Source organism: Desmodus rotundus, chromosome 5 (genome assembly GCF_022682495.2).
Source record: "Desmodus rotundus isolate HL8 chromosome 5, HLdesRot8A.1, whole genome shotgun sequence".
Lineage (NCBI taxonomy): Eukaryota > Metazoa > Chordata > Mammalia > Chiroptera > Phyllostomidae > Desmodus > Desmodus rotundus.
In genome coordinates, this window is record NC_071391.1 from 45,330,342 (window position 1) to 45,335,844 (window position 5,503).

General features: G+C 38.6%; 1 pseudogene; it reads right to left on the reverse strand.

The window, feature by feature from the left end:
• Nucleotides 1-4,336: 4,336 nt before the first annotated feature.
• LOC128780885 (olfactory receptor 52B4-like) lies at nt 4,337-5,280 on the reverse strand (annotated as a pseudogene).
• Nucleotides 5,281-5,503: the final 223 nt, after the last annotated feature.

Genomic DNA, 5,503 nt, shown 5'->3' on the forward strand with positions numbered 1-5,503 from the left:
GAACAAGGAAAACCTCTTATACCTCTTACATAACCATAGATCAGTACACTATTTACCATATTTAACATCAATATCATTATCTAATATTTAGTCCATATTCATAATTACTAGGGTTAGGATTCAATCATTTATAGCAATGATTTTTTCCAATCCTTAAACACATTTATTTGGCATTTATTTTTTGTATATTTATTTGTTGTATCTTTATTCTCTTTTTCTTTTTCTTTTTATTTCTCCCAACTTTATTGAGATATAATTGACATACAACATTGCGTTAGTATAAAGTACACAATGTGTTGATTTGATAATTTATATATTGCAAAATGATTACCACCACAGCTTTAGCAAACATATCCATCCCACCACACAATTACCTTTCTTTTGTTTTATGGTGAGAACATTTAAAACCTACTCTTAGCAACATCCAAATGTATAATGCAATACTAATGGCTATAATCACCACAACTTAATGTCATAACTGGAAGTTTGTACCCTTTGATCAATCTCTCTTCATTTCCTCCACCCCTCCACCTTCTTCAGGGCATTTTATATTCTCATAGTGGTTGTGACGCCAAAGGCTGACCTGGTGGCAGTTGCTGACCACAGTAGGCACTCAAACACGTCTCTACTGAGCTCCCATATCATGGTTTTGTTTTTAAGGCAATTTTAACTATTGCTTAGAGAGTAATACAGGAACGAAAATAGGAGTACAATTTCCTACTCTGGAAGTTAAATTTAGAGTGAAGGGAATCAAACTTGGAAGGGCAGAGAACAAATGATTATGTTAATACTATGTGCTAGATCCTCAAACATGCAGAAAACTTGAAAGCTGTTATATACTTCATTATTTCATGGGCCCCTGAACTTCTCACAACCTGAGTTTTGCACTAGCTCCTCTCCTGAGAATGGAGATTGGGGTGTCAGTCAAGTTCAACATATGAGTCCTGGGCCCACTAAGTCACATGATTTCTTCTAGAATCTGAAACAGCTTAAATTTTTTTCTGTCTTCTCCACAGTTCTTAGAATTTGGACTGACTAGCCTTCCTTCCATGTTTTCACCCAGCTCCTCTTCTTCTCTAGCATGATGGATAACAGAAGTATTTATGAATTTCTCAGCCTTCAGTGGCCTGGAGATGCGCTCCACAAATGTTTTAGATATTACTAGAATCTTATCACTGCTGCATAAAGAGGCACTGAGAAGGAAACACATCAATTATTGGCGGAGTTTTAAACATAAACAATTAAAAAGCCCATGTTACATTATCCCTGTTTACTCTGTAGTAAAAAGGATAGGACGTCACCACCTGCTCAGGAAGTGCCTTTGTTCTCCTCCTCCCCGGACCTGCTACCAGTAGTCTCAAGACCTTCTCAATTTCATTCAGTTCAGAAAAGTATTTTGTTCCTTAATCCATTTACAGGAGATAAAACATATGTATTACTCTTTTAAATTTTTCAAGTCAAGGCTATATTCTTAGAGATGTGGCAAGATTCGTGAGCCTCAAAGTACTAGTTGTAGAAATTAGTGGTGAAAACACCTACTTGCCTGTGTTGTCAGAAGCCATTAATGAGGTACCTTAGGTAGTATTTTTATATTAGTCCCTAACATTGAGGTAAAAAAAAATTGTATCCTATCTATTTCACTGTGATCACAATTGATCAATATATTAATCTATAATACAATAATTTCAGTGTCCTGACATTCCAGCCTTTGTCATCTCTCTCCCTTCCAAACTATCTTCCACTGGCTGCCAGGTTAATACGGTATATCTAAACTACTGTATTAATACTATATCTAAAATGCCAGTTTCTTAACTCATCATGGCTGACCATTCACTACAGATAAAGTCCAGGATCCTTCATCTGTATTCTGAGCAAATCTGCTTTGGCTACCATCTTTTTTCTAATTACCCAAATTGGACCAAACTTTCAGGAAAAAAATCTTTCATTTTAATTTTTTAATTCAATTATTTATTTGCTTATATTTAGAAAGAAAACTGATTATCATATTCTAGGGTATTATTTTGCATATGGGTATCATTATTGCTTTCTAGAGTTACCCTTTTAATGCATAAACATAAATAAAAGAATTAAAAACATTTGTATATATATGGAATTAGTATGACCCATGTAAAATGTGCATCCTTACATTTCTTACAAAAATCTGGGCAAAAAGTGTGCGTTGCACATGGAAAATTACAGTATGTAAAAATATAAATAGATTTTACATAGAATATGTATATTACCTATGAAAAAATAGTTTCAGATATGAAAAAATCTAATTAAAAACAAAGAAATAAGGTAAACCACACTAACATAAGTAATAAATGCAACTTTTATATTAGCTTCATTATCCCTAATATTTTAAAGTGATAATTTCATAATTTTAAAGTTTGTAAAGAAATGTATTTTCAACATTTTACTTCAGTTCCTACACTTTCAGATAACATAATGGGTATAGGGAACTGTTCCACATGTGGGAAATGTAGCCCAGCTCCCACTCGGAAAAGTCAGTGGGTGCGAGGTCCGGAATGCAGGACCCACACCTGTGGACAGGTTCTCCCATGGGGAGTCAGGCCTGCATTGTACCTAGGCTGCTATGAGACTTGCTTTTGCTAAAACTCCCTCATCCTGGATTGAGGCAGCAAATGTTTCACTGAGTATCTTTAACTTCCTAAAGTCTGCTAACCTCCCAAGTATGGAGTGTAACCAGTTCAACCACTTTTCCCCTTGATCTGCAACATTATTCTCTTTGAAGTAATTACCAGCATTCTTTCCTTTGTTGTCTGTAAAAGGTAATCACCTGTGGTGAACCTGTGCATAGTAAATGAGGACCATCCTCGATATAATGTGCCCAGAAAAGCAATAAAAGCCAGCCTAGGCAGGGGTTGGGTCTCTTGGGTTCTCTCTGGCCCTCTTGCCCTCTCTCTCACTTAGAGAGTGGCCATGCTGTCCCTTTTTCTCCACAGGATTTCTGTAGTCCGTGTGAATTTGTCCATTGCTGCCACAACACAAGGATCCCACAGGCCGGGATCTGCATCAAATGGGCACAAAGGTAGTAACATATATAGACTGCTGAGCCTGTTCTCAACTGGAAAATGAAATGTAAATAAATATTTACAATGACATGCGAGGAATGTTTTTAAAGAGTATGTCTGTCTCTATTATATATGGTACATCATTGTATGAATGCAGTGGAGAGGTGATACAAATGCCTGCAGAGGTACATAGTTTTAGCAAGCGATTATGTCTGGATTAATTTACTAAGTGAGAAACACCCATTCTAGAACAGTAGATGAAATGTAGTTCAATTAGAAATATTTATTTACCTGCACACACACACACAGTAGAAAATAGATAGCAATCTGTTGTAAAATGTAGTAAATATCTTGATTTTGAAAACGTGGGGTTTTGTACACATTTATTTCTGATAGACTGTCTAAGGTGAAATGAGTGAGGAGTTTCTAGAATGAGAGCATGTTTCACTGTGTCTGATGGTGCTGAGGAGTCATGTACCATGTAGACCAATTACTGACCATTGGATCCTGCAGTGGGAAGACTGCTGTGTGACATGCAGTCTATGCAAAGAAAACTGCCTGACTGGGACGATCAAGAGAAACAGAGAAAGACATTGAATCCTGAATGTATAGACGACTCTTTCAAAGTATTTCACTGTGATGGAGAGAGAGAAAGAAGGAGAATAAGATCAGGAAGAGAAAGAAGAGGAAGAGGAGGAGAAGGTGAGCAGAGAAAAAGCTATAGGGAATGTGGATGCTAGAGGTTTTTATCTGCTTCCTTTCCTCCTTTCTTCTCTCCCAACCTCTCTACCACATCAAAACAAGAAACAAACCAGGAAAAATTTGTTTATCAACTAACCATAATTTATCTCTTTTCAGTTAACTCTCTAGAGATATAGACTAGGAATGAATAAAAAAGGCAAACTGGTTTATTTTCAGTCTCTGAGTGAGAAAGCTCACTGTGGCACAAAGAAATGGATCGTATATTATCGATCAGAGATTTTAAAAGGCATGGAGTGGCCAAAGAACCCACACATGACCCATAGACATGAACAATGATGTAGGGATTGCTGGAGGGAGTGGGCCATGCTGGGTGGAGAGGGGCAAATGGGTAAGAGTTGGGACAAATGTAATAGCATAACAATAAAATATATTAAAAAAAAAAGCATAACCCCAAGCTGCCCTGTGGACTTGCTTCAGGAACATATACACACTGAGACAGTTACTAGCCTCAACTGTGCCTCACCTGTTAGGGCTTCTACAATTTATCTCATGTATGGCTAAAAATGTTGAGAAAACTAGTCTGGTTCCCATTTTGAAAGTCATATTTTGGGGGGAAACAAGACATGAGTCACCTGGTCCCAGATCTGTTTGGTCTTGATCCCATAAATGATGGGATTCAGCATAGGAGGAGCCAGAATGCAGACACTGGCCAGCAGTCCATGGATGTGGGGTCAGATGTGCCATCCTAACTGCTGAGTAAAGACTGAGAAGATCTCAAGTCCATAGAAGAGGATGATGACACAGACATGGGAGCCACATGTGTTGAGAGCTCTGTGGAGAGCATCTTGGGAGGGCATGCGAAAGACAGCACGAAGGATAAGCACATATGAAACACAAATCAGCACAACATCTAAAATCACTGTTGACATCAGGACAAAAAACCCATTCCAGATGTTTATTCGTACGTCATCACAGGAATATTTGGCCAAGGCAACGTGCTCACAAACAGTGGTTGGAAGAATGTTAGATCGGCAAACAGTCAGTCTTTTCAGAAGAAATATTATGGGGAATATTGTACAAAAACTTCTCAGAAAGATGACAGCACCAGTTTTTCCAATCAGTGCATGTGTAAGAATGGTGGTGTATCTCAGTGGGTAGCATATGGCCATGTAGTAATCAAATGTCATCACCAGCAAGACCCCTGACTCAGAGATGAAGGTGGACTGGATGAAGAAGAGCTGAGTGATGCAGTGGTTCAGGGAGATCTCCCCAGCACAGAACCAGAAAATGGCCAAGGCCTGAGGTACTGTGCAGGTGGAGAGGACAACATCGGCTCTGGCCAGCATGCAGAGGAAGAGGTACATGGGCTCACGGAGGCTGCGCTTGGTGAGGATAATGAAGAGGAGCAGGCTGTTCCCAAGCAGGGCGATGACATAGGAAATGAAGAAGGGGATAGAATCCACCCATACTGGTCCTTTAGGCCAGGGAAGCCCAGCAAGTGGCAGACCATGTGGCTAACACTAGTGTGGTTTAAGGTAGTCATGCCTGGAGCATATGTCCTAGGACCTCACTTTCAGTTTACAGACACAGTCAGAATTTCAGACTGTACTCAAATCTTGTGGCTCCTGTGAGATTCTTTCCCATAATCCATGTTCCAAGAACATCTAGGATAAAAAGATAAAGATTATTGTATTTGTTTTTCAGTGAGGTAACAGCAAAATAGTTATTTGTACAGCCAACTAAAATAATGGGGTAAGTGAACATAT